At 42.0% G+C, this 16210-nt stretch overlaps 1 long non-coding RNA gene across 2 annotated transcripts in view; it reads left to right on the forward strand.

The window, feature by feature from the left end:
* The window catches only part of LOC142053774 (uncharacterized), a 42989-nt gene extending 27927 nt beyond the window's left edge, over window positions 1-15062 (forward strand). For both annotated transcript variants that reach the window (XR_012659316.1, XR_012659315.1), the window contains 2 exons: window positions 7206-7312; window positions 9127-15062. This is a non-coding gene — a long non-coding RNA (uncharacterized LOC142053774). The remainder of the gene's footprint in view (window positions 1-7205; window positions 7313-9126) is intronic.
* The last annotated feature ends 1148 nt before the right edge of the window (window positions 15063-16210 follow it).

Consider the following 16210-nt stretch of genomic DNA (forward strand, 5'->3'; position numbering starts at 1 on the left):
TTGCCTTCCTTCCATGTTTCGGTAAGGGATGATGTGTGAAGTTACAATCAGGTAGGGCGACACATGGCTACAAATCAAAAAGTTGTTGATATTTTTACCTCCTGTCACTTTTTAATATGTCTTCACCTTCAGTCTGTAAATTGATGAAAAATCAGCATTCGTGCTTCCGGCAGGGTGCAATGCCTATTTTCTAGGCATTGACTGATCAGCTCCAGTCTTACCTTCATTTCCATATTCAAAAATACATTGCAGTAGAGAAGCTAATTGTTTTGGACAGAAAAGCCACCTGAATATATCAGGTAAATCCATATTAAAGATTTAGAAGCATGTTGGCAAAAATTTCTTGTGAGAAAAGTGGAAAGGATTCATTTAGGAAGAACTGAGAACAGTGAACTCAGTAAATGGGAGGAAGGCAGAATTTTATTCTATTTAAATAAGACATTCCTGCATTTAGGAGGACTAATCAAACAGGTAAGTGCAAATAAAATTTGCAACTGATCTTTCCAGATGGTATTTTTTAAAAATTTGCCTAAATGAGCATAAAAGAGTGAAAAAAGTTGCTGATTCTGTTACTTTCCAGGTGCAGAGTTACATACCTGGAACAACAGAATAGAGACTTAAAAATCTGTTGCCTTGTCATCTTTATTCCATGTACTTTATAAAAGGAAACATATTCACGAACACTGGAAGAGGAGGTGTTGTGGGGAAAAGGTTTATCTAGATCTGCATTTTCATCTTGCTACGAAACAGAAAATCTGAGAAGACTGTCTTTCTTGCTATTGGGTTTACCTTTCACCTCAGGAAAGTTAAGCTCAAGTCTTCATCTTGTCCCGCCCGTGACTGCAGCTTTGCCTAAACCATCAAAACCCCCTCTACCTGATCCGTAATAGAAAATAATAGTTCTTTCTACTGCTGTGACTGCTAAAATCATTGGGAGTTGCTGCCAATACCTTCTGTACATAGCTGTCAGGACTGTTTGCTAGATCTGCATCTGAACATCATGACTGAATGAACTTTGCTTGTTGCAGTTTCAGTGATGTTGTAGTCTAAAAACAGCACTGTTTAAACTGTTTCTTGTTTAATACGGAATAATAAAACTGCACTCAAGAATATTGTAAAGGCAGCATATGGAATGCAACTCTTGTTGCAGTTATCAGAATCTAATTACCTAGGGGGAGGGATGTGAGGTTGAACTAACATTCTGATTTCAGAACATCTCAGAAATTTACTTTTCAAGTTACTAAGGAGTCTGAAATCCAGACATTAATTTGGATCAATATATCTGTATTGTTAATAGGACCAATTTTATGATGACCTGCTTCTTCCAGGACCTCAAAAAAACTTGGCAATGAACCAAGGAGAGTTTGGAGCACTAAGATGTGCTTATATGGAGCACTAAAAGCAGCTTATTCAGCAGGTATTTATATCTTCTGTCCTAGTAACAGCAAAGGTGCCATTGCCTCTGAGAGGATAAAATTAGGTGTTAACTCTATACATTCACTGAAAAGTCCTGCAATAGCACATGCCAATATTCTCTGAAGTAGAGTAGCAGCAGCAATACAGCAGGAAAAGAGGATATGATAAAGATGTGGTGCTTTGACAAAAGCATTTAGTAAGAGATATTGCCAATGCCAAGAATGTGGAGCTCTAGGAGTCTGTGTCTTTTTCCCACAATGGCAGGAAGGAACTGAATCACTGCAGGTCTCAGGGAAAGGAACTGCTTCAGGCAGCACCATTGGGTCTCAAAAGCTTTTAAGGGGTCACTAACATTTTTTTCTTTCCCTTCTGTAGTACAAACCCACCCTTTTTCTTGTGGACTTTGTTCAATCTCTGCCTAGCTCTCCCACTGCTCCTGTGCAGAATACCTTAAGCAGCAGAGATTAGAGCCACCCACATTCCAGAGGCATTTCCACCCATATGATGACTGCACTCCCAGCCAGTATAATGGTGTTTGGACAAGAGGCCTGTTCTACCTCCTCACCTCCAGATAGAAAGACTCAGGCAGACTCAAACACCAGATGCCATTGCACAGAGGTTCACTGGTTCTCGTGGAGGGCTGACCCCGCTTTGCAAGTTGAAGTATGGATTGGCAGATCAGGAGGAAAATTAGGCAAAGGAAGTTTGGGTAATGAGAAAAGAGTAGAATCAGTATGGGTCTGGTGAGGAACAAAATTTGTGCCCAGAAACCTGGGGCTGGAAGCATGAGTTCCTCCAATCTGTTTTAAAGTGGGGTAATATGTCTAGAACTTAACAAGCATTTTTGAGGCACTTGGATAACATCGTGGCAATGGCTGCAGAGCTGCCTATAAACCACTGTTGTTTGTTGCAGCTCACGGTACTCACTCACTTTGTATTTGCTAGTTTCAGACATCACCTATCTGGTGTTTGTAGATGGATTATGAGACAGCTTTAGCAAATTCTTACTATTTAGCAGTTGTTTAGTCCCTAGCCTTTTGAAAATAAACCAACCAGTTTCAATAGCTTACCTAAGAAGTTGTATAGTTCAACACACTCTACCTCTGTGCTAATATTCTTCTAGCAAACAATCCTCCTAAAATTCTCTTTCTCTTTGGATGCTTATATTAAGTTGTCTTGCTACTTAGGAATCAGTCAATGTTTTGACACCCCATTCCACTGTTAATAAGTGAAGTCAGCAACTCTGGACACTTTGACATGGGCACTACCTTCTGTCTGGGTGTAAAGTATGTCTTCCCAGAAGACATCTTCCTAAAAGAAGTCAGACTTCAAAGCTATGTCCTAAAGGCATTTTCATGTAGTTCTTATGTTTTCCTCTTCTTTGGGAGGTGCAATTGCCTCCATTGTTCTTTTAACTATGGAGGACCAGATATGACTCAAAAACATTGGGCTCAGCTTTGGGGTACAGCAGTTCTGTTCATCCTTGTAATGGAGGTGTTCAACCCATTAAGATGAATGACTTTAAGAGCCATTGCTTTTCATAAATTAGAGAGAACAAAGTTCTGTGGGAAATTTGCTCCCTGTCTCACACAGGTATTAACTACAGATAAAAAGGCAGTAGGTAACTATCAGGCGGTGCCTTTCAGGGTGTTTCACATACAAGAATAAACAAATTCTCAGTTACTGCTGAGAACATTCCAGTTCCAATACCAAAGCCTTTACACAGCAATGACATTGCTTGGTTTCCTAAAATAATGCAGAGGGGAAAGATAATGGAATGGGATGGGTGCAGCTTACCCTGCTATGTTACCACAGAAACTCAGCTGTGGATTTTCTTTACACACTTCTGCTAGTCTTCAGCTCTCTTGTGTGCATCGAAAAATTTTATCATAATTGAAAACACACCAAATGAACACCCAGGCACATTAACTGACTTCACCTCCTTTGATGAAACCCAAACAGGCAGAGGAGTAAAAGGAAGCATAACATGAGGTTTGGTAGGAAGACAGATGCAGGTACAACTGAATGCTCCTAATATGTCCAAAACTACCTTCCTCTTGGCCTGGCTGTAGAAGAAATTAGGTGGCACCTGGAAAAGCTGTGCAGTTTGACAACATGGGACCCCAAGGGGTATTTATTAGGAAGATTATCCAGCCTAAAATAGATTAAGCTGCCCACATGCTAGGCAATTCATATCATAGGTGCTCTAGGATGAGTTAGCTGAGATCAGCACCAAGACAGCTGATCAGTTTGACAAGGCATGAAGCAGACCTTGGGAACAGCAGACCTTTTGAGTAGTTTAAGAGAGAACACATGGTTGGTACAAGTAGGAAAATATCTAGAGTGGAAAGAATGGGGCAATCAAATGCCTCCTGAAACATAAAACTCTTTGAAAATGTAGAGTACAACTGGAGAAAATGTGAGCGGGTAGTCATTCTGTCCGTGTAGCAGTATGGTCATGTCAAATGAAACACGATCTGAACATGACCCAGCTGTCAGATGCTTTTAATCACAAAACTGTTGGGTTCCTTTGGAGGGAAAAAGAGGAAAAGCAAACCGTGACACCACCATCTCTCCAGGACCCAAAGGTAGAAATAGGGAGCCCAGATATTGGAAACAATAATTTTGTTTTAGGGGACAGAACAAAATAAGCTTGGAAAGGGCAGTATGTGTAAGAAGCCCCTTCCAGGATGTCTTGGCAAGGGTCAGACCCCAGCCCTTCCCTCAAACTGTCAGTGGCTCAGGAGGAAGTGCATATTTAAATAGAAATGCAATATTTAAGTGTAATATTTAAATAGATGCTTGTTATTCTTCACTCACACTCATTTATCCAGGGTCACATGAGTTCAACTTCTGTAGGAGGTCCATCTGTTGACATAGATGATATACTAATCCCAGGATTCCCTGGATCCTCCCTGGCTACCCCAGATGAATGGACACTGTTCTGATGTTGGGTAGCAACACACATTTAGCAAAACTACTGCTTTCTGTACCTCCAGCCTAAGCTCTTTCAATTCTGCCTGACACTCTAAACTTGCCTGTTAACTTTCTTGCTTCTTCATGCTACTTCAAAACAATCAACATGTTTCAGCTTTGCTTGCCACTTCAAATCTGACTCCATTGCTTGATGCCTTACAACCATTTCTACACAACTTCTCAACTTTTCTCATCACTTAGATGTTACCTTTGCTCCCTCTTAGCTTTACTTGTCGCCTGCTTGTCCCTTCAATGCTGCATCTTTGCTCAAAGGAGGACTTATGGTACATAGGATATCAGTGGGGTCTCTGTAAAGAGCACAGTCATGACAGCCTCTTTTGTCACATCCAGTTTTCTTACCCTGTTAGCACTACTGTTGCTGAGGTCGGGTTCACCCCTCCTTAGATACTTCTGATATGGTCCCATCATCCATTCAGCATGGCATCAAAAGCTGACACATAGCTGACATGAACATAATCTGTTCAGTTAGCTCTTGCTTTGACAGAGATACAGGGAAAGAGGCCAGAAATCTGCTGGGATTGTCCTTCTTTGTCCTCATATGCGTGAAGCTTTTGTGATTACCCTTATCTATGGAGTTTATAAGGTTAGTCTTGTTTCTCACAGTAGACAATTGGAGCAGATTGATGGTTTAGATAAGTTTTCATTTAATATGGACATAATTTGTCATAAGACTATAGAGGGGTGTGGGGAATGAGGCTTTTCACATCATAAAGTGACAGTTATTAATTCTAAGTTGAATACACAATCTAAAGTGAGGTCAAGCAACAGTAATGCCAGCAGGACAAACGGGACAAACAAAAGCTCTAGCAAGTAAATGGGTTAAGTTTATGTTGTACAATAGTAAACTTATTTCCCATTAAGGGAATTTGTATAGAAATCACATAGGCAAGAAATATATTAAGTCCTTTGTTTTATCTTCTGGAAGGGCAAGGGACCAACAGCACTGAAGAAACACCTGATAAGGAAGCTTTTGACAGAGTGCAGAGCTAAACTCAAAGACCACAGCCGTCCCACCTATTAAACTAATTATCATAGTTCTTGTCCTAAGGCAGAGGATGGCAGAGGAACTTTATTCGTTTACTGCTGTAAGGCTCACAACAGTGGTAGAAAATAAAATCAGCAAAGCTAGTGAACTCTTGGTCATTTGAAAGCCTCTCCAAACAAAGTGCAAAACATTCCATCAGTACAGACCCCAAAGAACTAAATACATTTATAACAAGGGGTCACTTTCTCCTCCCTACCTGGGAAGAAATTCCAGGAAAGAATGCTGAAATCAAATATTTTTCTGTGCTTGATGCGTCAGCAGAGTTCTGGCAGGTTCCCTAAGAAAAACAGAGCATACATTTGTGAAGACTATGTGAGCCTTTTGGGAGACACTGATTTGGACTGTGCTACACACCTAAGATGTTTCACAGGAAAATATAACACATTCTTGATGCTAAAACAGGTCCTGAGATTTTCTGGGTGAAATTTTGAGCTGTGGAAAAATAATAGGCAGTATCAGCAAAGCCTCTGAGGGGATCAGGAGAGTCTCAGAACAATGGTGGCTCCTACAAGTTCCTCATGTCAGATGCTACTTATTTACTGGGATTGTAATTAGAACAACAAGGTTACAGGTAAATCACAACAGAGATGAAACCCTGGCTAACACACCTGCTCCCCTGGGGAAAGATGGGCACAGAGATTAAAAGGAAATTTTAAAGAGTTAAGACTTTGTAGGAAATTTAGTCGGTGAACAACTAGTATGAAAATGCTACTATGCAAAGATGTCCTAAAAACATTGAGTGGAAATCCTGCTGGAGCATAAGAATATGACAGTTAATCAGAGGCTTTTGTTTGGAGATCTGTCAGTAGGCACAAAGCTAAGCTCATCTGGGGACACCTCTCAGGAGGTATTGGCAGGGTGTACTTAAAACATCTCAGTCATATGTGCTGGGAGCACCACCAAAAACAATGTCAATATAGCTGGAATGGAGAGGGATATAAAAAGTTTCATCTACCTCCAAGATAGCAGTGCTGGCTGCAACTGACCAGAAACCATTTTCTTTTTTTTTTGCCATTGCCAAAAGGGGACTGGCAAACACCTTCTTGTGAATATAGGCAGTTTTGGGGGTGTTGTTTTTTCCCAGCAACAGACCTGTCATTCACAAACTGAAAACTTGGGAGAGTTTTGGATTACAGACACTCTCTAATGCCAGAATTCTTAGCCTTGTCTTTCCAGTGATGGCTCCATGGCAAGCCACTCCTTGCTTTATCTGTCTGTTTCTTTCAGGCTAACCTTATACTGTCCCGCAAACAGACGACTGCACAACAATTCCTGAGTTCTGCAGTAGCCCTCTAGTTCACTGCTGTAGCTGTACAGTCAGACATGTTAGTTCATATTACCTAAATATGAAAAGTCACCATACTACATCCAAAAAAGGTCCCCCTACCCCAACAGTCATCTCATGGCAAAGACCAGTAGTGGATGCTAAGTGCAGAGTAAAGAATATGGCAAATATAAGGGGTATTCTCCAATCTTCTTCTAGTGGCCTGCAGGGCAGGGAGTTCCTGAAGCAGAAGCATGTCTTTGTGCCCGATAGCCTTTGTCTAATTTTCTTTTGAACAGAGGTCAACTTCAGCCTCCACAGGATCCTCTGACAATAACTTCCACAGTCTATTCATGAACGTGTGCAGTTAGAGTTAGTAAGCTACTGATTTTGAGGGTTTGACATTGTTTGTTATATTACTACTGATTGCTAAATTATTATTTTCTTTCTTTTTCTTTTTTTTTTTTTTGGTGGGTAACAAAGCCTATCCGCCCTCAGTGTAGCAGTTAGTAATCAGCTACTGAGTGATGCAGACCATGGGCAGGCCCCTGGGATCTGAGCGAATGCTGAACAAGACAACCATTAACAAGGTAAGAACCATTTCTATGAAATCATTAATTGCAATCAAATTTTCAAGATGCTCCTGGGTAGACGAATAATATCCCTGAAGCACTTGGAACTAGGCCAGCTAGTCGCAACAGCTATATTTTAAGTGCTAAGAGGAACAGTAATTTAATTATGCTCTGATGCATAACATTTGCACCTTAAGACTATGTAAAAAAAAAAAAAAGACAAGAAAGAATAATGCTACTGATTAGGTATAACCACTGCTCTTCTTTCAAGGATTTTAAGATTTCATAAGGCTTCTTTATGGAGCTAGTTAGCAGCAATGACAGCTTGAAGTTTTACTTCAAGCACAGGCACAAAACATTGGCCCCAGCAAAGACACGTGTAGAGCATGCCTGACCAGTGAGGATCAATTCTCTATTTTTCATTAAGATTTTTGTGTGTCTGAGAAGACAAAAGATGATACAAGTGGAGAGAACAGCCAAAAGAAAAGTACCAGGTTTGGGAGGAAAAAACACTGGGACTCAGAGACAACTTGGTGGGGTGCAGGGAGTCCTGGGGAGAATTTGGAGAAAGAAATTATCACAATCATGGAAATTGTGCCATGTTTCTTTAAATAAAAGGAGTTCCATTAAAGAGGTATTTGCCTCTGTCAGCAGTTTTTCCTAACTGAAAAAATACAGAAGACCACACTGTTTTAGCTAACTGTCAAAAAGGGTGGCAGGAAATGTTCTGGTGTTGCAGGATGCCTATGTTGAAAATATTTTTCCATAAAACATGGATGGGTAAAGAAAACAGAAACAAATTAGAAGGAAAGGCCTACTTAAGGAAAACTAGCTTCTCTATGTTTATTTTTCAGTAATTGTGCCCCCAAATACTAATTTTTCCAGCTTTTCGTTTGCCACTTCTTTAGAAATCACTGACCTGGCCCATCACCCAGTTATCTTCTGACTGAAAACATTCCTCAGTAAATCTATTCTAAGCTGCTCCTGCCACAGTTTCAGTCTGTTAGCAATCTGGCCATTTTATTTTTATTTCATATTTGTGTACTGCCCGTTGAAGACAAAATCTAGAGAAATGATTTTGAATTCATATTGGGGCTAATCAAATGTAACTCTGCTGACATCAGTAGCATAATATTGACATTCCTAAATTGTGCAAGGACCTCAGACAGAAGGGTCTTTTTGTGGTGCTATTATCTTCCACAGGCTTTGGAAAAGCTTGCTAAAACCTATGGAGTTCTGTTTGGTTAGCTTCACCCCTTCCCTCCAGACCCCTCTCCCCACCCCGAGGGGCGCAGGGGTGGGCTCGGGGGCTGCGGTCAGCCCATCCCAGCCCCCCTCGGCCGCCCCTCCCTCCTCACACCCCTCCCTGCTCCCGCGCGGGCCCTGCCCCGGGCTGCAGCCCTTCAGGGACCCCCTGCTCCCGCCTGGGCTCTCCACGGCCGCAGCCCCCGCAGGAAATATCCCCCGGCTGCGGCGTGGGGCCCTCCCCGGGCTGCAGGCGGGGTCTCTGCTCCGGCGGGGCCTCTGCAGGGCCGCGGGGGGTCCCTGCTCCGGGCCTGCACCACCTCCTGCCCTCCTCCCCCTGCTCCTCCTCCGGCCTGGGGGTGCCTCTGTTCCCCCCGGCGCCCCCAGCTCGGCTGAGGGGCTCGGCTGTGCCCTGCCGTGGGGCCGTTGGAGCCGGCCGGGACCGGCTGTGCCCGGCACGGGGCAGCCCCGGCCTCTCCTCACAGCGACCACCCCTGCAGCCCCACTGCCAGTGCCTGGGCATGGACACCCAGTAAAGGACTGCACAAATGAAACCATTAAAGATTGCTATTCGGGTGTTCTTACAGGTCTGGATTGGACCTTTTGTAAGCTGACAGTGTAAGGATATTTCTGGACATGTCTGCACCAAACACACGCCCACACCTTCGAGGTGAGCTGGAAGCCACCGTTTCTTCTGCAATGAAGCCATGTTGTGATGGAATCTGCAGCCAGCCCCACCGCAAGGAGGGACTAGGTGCTGTTGCATCTGCTCCTGACCCTGTTTCATCTCCTGCAACATGTTGCACCTTCAGAAGCTGTGAGTTTTGGAGATGCACCTCTCCAACCTGTCAAGTCATTTACAGAGATTGACAGCTGCCTAATAGCCATGCTGGCTGTCCATCTGCCAGCTGGGTATTGCTCAGGATGCGGGAGGCAGGCAGAAAGGCCTCTCTCCATCTTCCCCTCCCATTGACCAGGGACGTTTCAGAGCAAGCAAAAGATGTTTCTTCAAATTTCTTTTCCTAGTGGTCCTCTGCTCTCTGGTTTTCTTATGCTCAGGCAGGGCAGGGCAGTGAGGGAGGTGAGGACCGTGCTGGTGGGGCTGCACTCCTCACCCGTGTGCATGGTGTGCTGGGAGGGAGTCACAGCCAGCAGAAGGCCTTGACAAAGCAAATGAGCAGCTTCTGGATTTTGCCTGTTGTAAAGCACAAGAGTAGGGGGACGTTCAACAAAACAAAATGTATCAAAACCAATAAACACCTGTAGCTTTTTTTTTTTTATTCAGAGTGGCAGTAGGGGTCTCCCAGGACAGCAACTCAGCAAGGAGTGAAAGGGGATTAGACTTCTACAGATGGTGAGGACATTCAAAGGCAGAGCAGTTCAGGCCAACAACATTTTTCAGTGGGATGTCACAATGTGTGTGGCAGGGATGGAGTCACTCTCTGACAAACTGAGATTAGAAAAGAAACCGCAATGCAGAGGATGAGAGCAAATAATCCCAAATCTGACTGCTAGCTTCCTCCCAGGAAACTGCGGACTCTCCATTTGCTGGGCTAAGGGTACCTCCACACTGTACCTCCACAGTCTTGTGTCTAGCGGCATTATAGCTTGTTTGTTGAAATACTAAATTTTTAGGGAAAAGTTTGCTTGTTTGCTTTGATTCACTGCTTGTTAGTGTGTGGGAGGCAGTTTAACCACAACCCAGACTGCTTGGGAGTCACTTTTATGCTAAGAAACTGTCTCTCTCAGATTTCTCCTACTAAGTAAAGTAGGCTGATTGTAAACAGAACAGGAAAAAAAAGGGGGCATAAATTCTCCCTGGGCTCCACGTACATTACTCAGTAAAGCAAATGATCCCTGTCACAAGAGGACATAATTCCCCTACTCCTTCTCTTGCTTTAAAGCAAGATGTGAAGAATCAGCATAGTGGGGAAAACTGCTCAGAACATAAGCTGAGAGAGCACGACATCAGGATATAGTCACGTTGTGGTGTTAAGTAGTTTCTGCTTATGATGACAGTTGGAAACCTGATGAAAATGCCTCTTGTTGATGAGACAAGTTCATATAGGTTTCAACTTGAAGAATTAAAGGCTATTAAATGATATTAGGAGCTGTTCAAAACAAGCGGGTAGGTTTTATTGACTATGGGTGGTAGACCTGTGCAAAGCATAGTTAAAGGACTGTGTGGATGCAAAGAGTTTACACTGGCTTAAGGGAAGACAGGACAAGGATAAGGAAGACATCCTTTGGGGATTATGAGTAGACAAAGCACATGAGTCTTAAGAATCCCTGAAATAATTAAAGGCTGGGAGAGTGCTTGGGAGAATTTATACATGCTAGCCCTGTTTTCTTTTTTTTCCCTGGACATTTGCTTCTGCACTATTTGGTACAGATGTCAATAGATATGGGATTAAGGCTGACCCTTAGCAGTAATGACTATGTGTATGTTCTTATGAGGGTAGTTGCTACTCCATGGTGCTGTAAGTAAGACTGCAAACACCTCACTGAAAATATTTAGATAAGACAAACTTTTGACAATCTGTTGTTTTGGAAACCAAAGGCAAAATTAAAGTTCTCCAGTGTGGGTTCCTGCCTAGTCCCTCACCCAGAAATTCCTGCTGGAATAGGAGGGAGGACTCAAAGGCATAAACATCATCTTGTTTTGAGGTCATTCTAATCCGTTATCGTAGCAATTCTGTGTCTTTCTTGGAAGCTCTAACATCTGTTAGTTCAAAAAAAGTTGTTTGGCTTACCTTGGGTGAAGTTGCTTGGTGCAGCTTTTCAAAGGTCCTACCTTCCCACACTTCACCAGTGCAAAGAAATTCTGGACCAGCTCTGACTCTATTGGTGATCCCACCTATATGCTGGCTAGGGCTCCAGCTGTGAGTTCCTCTTCCCCTAAAGATAAGACTGTGAGAGCCAGAAAAAGTTGATTATCAGGCATAGAAAGATTTCTGTACTCATCATACCCTTCAACAGTAGGTGCTTTTACATCTCCTTAAATGTCATATTTAAATTCCATTTTAAATTCCATTTTAAAACCTAGTGCAGGAAGGAAACTTAAAATAGTTTTGCCAATAGCTATAGGCTTTGACGTTGGAGTGTGTTGGAAAACTCAGGCAAGGCACAGGGAGACATTAGCTGTTTCACTCGCCTCCACAGGATAATGTCTATTAGTACAAGTGCTTCAGGAGAGGGTGGGAGGTTGAAAGGTGATATCCCCGAAGAGTCATTCTGTTATGTTTCTTCTACAGCAGCTTGGCAAGTTGCAGTCTAATACCAGCTCCTGGTCAGCTTTTTTTCTCCTATCATCTTCACGCCTACATTCCTGTGGTTTTACTTGAAAGGAATACATGACATAAATCTATACAAATGCCAAACATGCCCCCAGCTGCTGAGCTGAGTATTTCTGATTCAGAGCAGCACCAAATAACTGCACAGAACAGGTCTGGAATAGCCTTAGAAGAGGAGGAGGGGAAAAAAAGTCAGACTTTACAACACTTCCATTGAAAAGCCTGGAGATGCAAGGGTGACCGTAACAAGAGCTGACTTGTCTTTGACATCATCGTCAAATAATATTTGCTACATATCAGAGTGATACAATTTTTTCTCACCGGAGCTGCCAACTTAGGCCTGATTCTGTAAGAGTCCAAGCACCTTCAGCAATGGATTGTGAGGCTTATGAGCATCTTGTAGGAACATGTCTGCTCCTTCAGATTTTCCTCAGGAAATGAGTGCACTTGCAAGGCTCTCCTGTTGGAAATAAACCAGTCATAATTTTTATTATGATTGTAATACTCAGGCTCCATGGTTCAAGCTACCATACAAATAGTACTTTAGATTTGCAGCATTTGAGATAGTGGTCTTTTCTTTACTGTCTAAAATGTTCTATTTCATTTTGTAGCAGCTTTTGCCTTCTGGAGGTCTCCTGAGCAGTCCCAGCACACTGCTTATGACACATACAGCTCAATGCAGGCCAATACCAAGATGCAGATCTAAGTGACTTGCCAACATTTGAGAAAGTGCAATCTTATATTAGCAATATATTTTCTATACAGCTCTTCTTATGTAATTTTCTGTCACTCACATTTTCTATTAAGTTTTTTTAGGGAAAAGAGTCTGACAAATGACTTGTAGTGTAGATATAAAGCTACATTTGGTGTCATTGGTTTGATACTCAAGAAGTTTTACATGCAAAAACATACACTAAATCAACATTAAGACTGCAATGTAAGCACTTAGAATTTAGGGACACCTCAGGTTTAATTTTCCTGTTCACTTTTCATTCGTCCTCCTCATGTGTACACATGTGAACTCAGTGCTCAATGACAAATTAACATGCTATTTTTAATTTGGAACAAATCTTTTCGGTGACTTTATAAACTATTTAATAAACTATCAAAAACTTCTTTCCCCCACATTTTTGGCTAGTGATTATATGTCCAGTATATTTTTTGTTCTTCATTTATCACTACACTTGCACACACACACACAAAAATAAAAAATAATTTGTTTTCTCAACAGCTGTATTCAGAGTTAGAGGACTGAGACTAAAATCTGGAAAATACACTCATTCTGGACATCCCTTATGATATACTACATCCTTGATTTTCTGACCACTACCAGTCATACAGCTCCTGTGCCTGAAGCACAGCTTGCTATTGACTTAAGATGCAACTGGACATATTGGGCATTTTTGCAAAGTGGATCCTTGGTGCCTGATTAAGTATGCAGAGAATGAGGAAAACACAATAGTGAGGATTACATTGAAATTTAATTTTGAAACCTAATATTTCCAGCAAGCTGGAAACCTTTAATTTTTGCCAGCTCTTCAATAGAAAGCTTCCTTTGCATTGGTGAGGCATGCAGGTAATGGAAAGACTGATGAAAAGAAAAGCATATGAATTAAACCAAACTTGAAAAAGATGATGGGTCTTTAGGTTCCTTCAGTGATTAGATGAAAATATTTCTCTTTTTTTGATTAATGGAAGTTCTTTCATTGACTGTAATGACAGGTAGATGAAATCTCATGCGACATAATGCCTCATTTCTGTGCAAAGTTCATGCTCATTTAATTTAATAGAGACTTATATTAGAAAGTAAAATCTCTTACAAAGTTTTCTTAGAAACGTCCCCATCCTCCATCCCTGTAATTTCTCTAATGAAGCTTTTCAAATCTCACTTTTTAAAATTTCTCAGACTGAACTGTCACTCTGCTTCCCCATGATGAATCACATTTTGCCACAATGGTTGAAGGGAAAGACATCCAAAGTGCAAGGGCTATAAATTCACAGATATAATCAGCCACACACAGTGGTGTTACTTTACCCTCCCATTTCCTCCAGACCTGTAGCTTATTAGATGCCCCGGCCAAAATCTTAGGGCCTTGTGTTGTCTCTAATGTATGGTGAATTAATTTTTCAAACCACATCTTTTAAGCAAACCACTCTTTTTTTTGAGAATTTCAAGTCTCCTTTTGAAGCCAGAATGTGTTCATTGCTTAAGGCCTTGGGACATTGTAACTTCTGCAGTGTTAACATGGACAGAACCTTGAAGGGGGCTGCAGTTGACATGGGTATCAGCCTTGCTGATGGTTTTTTTAAATCACTGTGTCTCTCATTCCTATATTCTCTGTGTTAGTGCCCAAGTGTATTTCTGATAATTCAGTTAATTTCTCTTTTCATTTTTTGACAAATATAATGTATGTAGCACTAAAATTAAAGATGGTTTTAATCAACTAGAAATTTGGAAAAGAACCATGTAGGAAAGAGAAGAATGGCCTGGCTTTCCTAATTGATTCATTATCTTGCAACAAACAAGGAAAGAGTGACTGTTGAAACAGCTTTAGCAGCCCTACCTTGCCCCTAGCCTTTGCAACTGCAATATGAGCTCATCCACCATTTGCCAGGATCTAAACAATTGGACAATTTTTTGCTGCTCTGGTTTACACTTTTTGATTTTATATTAACATTTGTCTGAAGAAAGTGACAGCGAGCCAGCAAGCAAGGGAATAATTCTGTACATGTGCGTGCACATACATATATGCCTGTGGGATTTTGGATACATGCATGTGAGTATTCGGTGGATGAAAGATTGCCACTGAGGTTAGCCACAGAGCGAGAAGGAGAAGGACCGCAACCATCTGACTGGGACAGAGACATGAGTCAGTGTCCTCATTTTTGGTTCTTCATAAAGAAACCTATTCATCACGTGGCCCTGGATGAACCACTAAGGTCAGACTTTGCTCCAATGTTTCTCCAGTGGGCAGCAGGAAGAAAGAGCAGTAAAAGACACTTGAGAAGGTCAAAGCCAACAGGGAGTGACTTGAAAGGAAAGAATGACCAGTGGCCCCATGGAAGGGAGCAGAGTCTTGTGGTATCATTTTCTTTGCACCTGGAAAAAAACCCAGCACCTTCTCTCTCCTGCTATTTCTGTATGGCATGAATACATACTTCTGAGACAGCCTTTATCCCAGACATGTTTAAGACAAGGTTAAGTTTTAATAAAAATAATTTACTCTGATCTGGGTGACTGTGACACACAGTTTATGTACAAAGCCATTCCATCTCCAAAGTTTTATTACTTTTTAAATGTTGACTTATTAAAACCAGGATTGAGTATAAAATCTGTCAGAAATACCAAAAGACTAAAGTGTGAAAGAATAAAATATAGGAATTATCTTGCAGTTGCAGCAAGAAACATGGTTGGGCTCAAGGCATCACTGTGTGAGGTAGCACATAAAAAAGGAATGAAGAACGATCCCCAAGCAGGGAGCATTCAAGATGTATTTCAGAGAGGAAGGAAGAGGACACCCAGGAATGAGGTAGGTGAAGTAGTCCATGAAGTTTTTGGAACTCAATAAAAAAGCAGCCCTCACCAATTTCCACACATAGCTCTTCTGGGGAAGATGCTAACTGGTCTCTCAACACTGACCGCTGACCCCACACCAGGCAGATTCTTGATCTAAACCAGAAATCAGCCATAATAACACAAAGATGAAGATATGAAGCAATGTTATAATGAGCTGGAGTGACCATTTTATTCTGTTTTTAATAGGAGCGTGTGTACAAGCTGCTGAGTTGGCTGGCAGGACAGGCATGTGAACCAGAAGCTTGGGAATGAGATGAATGAGGTTGTACCGTGAGCTGAGCTCTGTAGCTGGGGGCTATCCCAGCCCTTATGCTCTGTGGGCTGGCACAGATGGGGTGGTATGTAACTCACCAGTGAATTATACATGCTGTTAAATGAGCTGTTGAAAATCCCTGTTTGTCTGGAAGGGCGTTAAAATGAACAGGAGATGCACAAAAAAAATCCTTGGTAAGAATATGGGCTTGAAGTATTTTAATCTGAATACCAATGGCCCCTGCACTCTTTCCTCAAGCTTACCTGACTGTCTTTATCCCTAATAGTAGCCAGAACCACGACTCAGGTGAGACAAGACACATTGAGCTGAATGAAACAGGAGCAGGAAGGAAAGAAGCAGCCCATGAGCGAGTGCCCTGCTTTGCATAATACGCCACTCACAATGAGGGCTTTGTTCTCAGCACCCATCCCAGGCAGGGGTGCGCTGTCTAGCATAGACATATGTATAGTCATAAATGACACCACACCAGGAACATCCTCGGGTGCTCCATTTCGACATTTCTTCTCTTGAGCCCAGGGCGGTCCCTA

The sequence above is a fragment of the Phalacrocorax aristotelis genome, chromosome 2 (genome assembly GCF_949628215.1).
Source record: "Phalacrocorax aristotelis chromosome 2, bGulAri2.1, whole genome shotgun sequence".
Classification (NCBI taxonomy): Eukaryota; Metazoa; Chordata; class Aves; order Suliformes; family Phalacrocoracidae; genus Phalacrocorax; species Phalacrocorax aristotelis.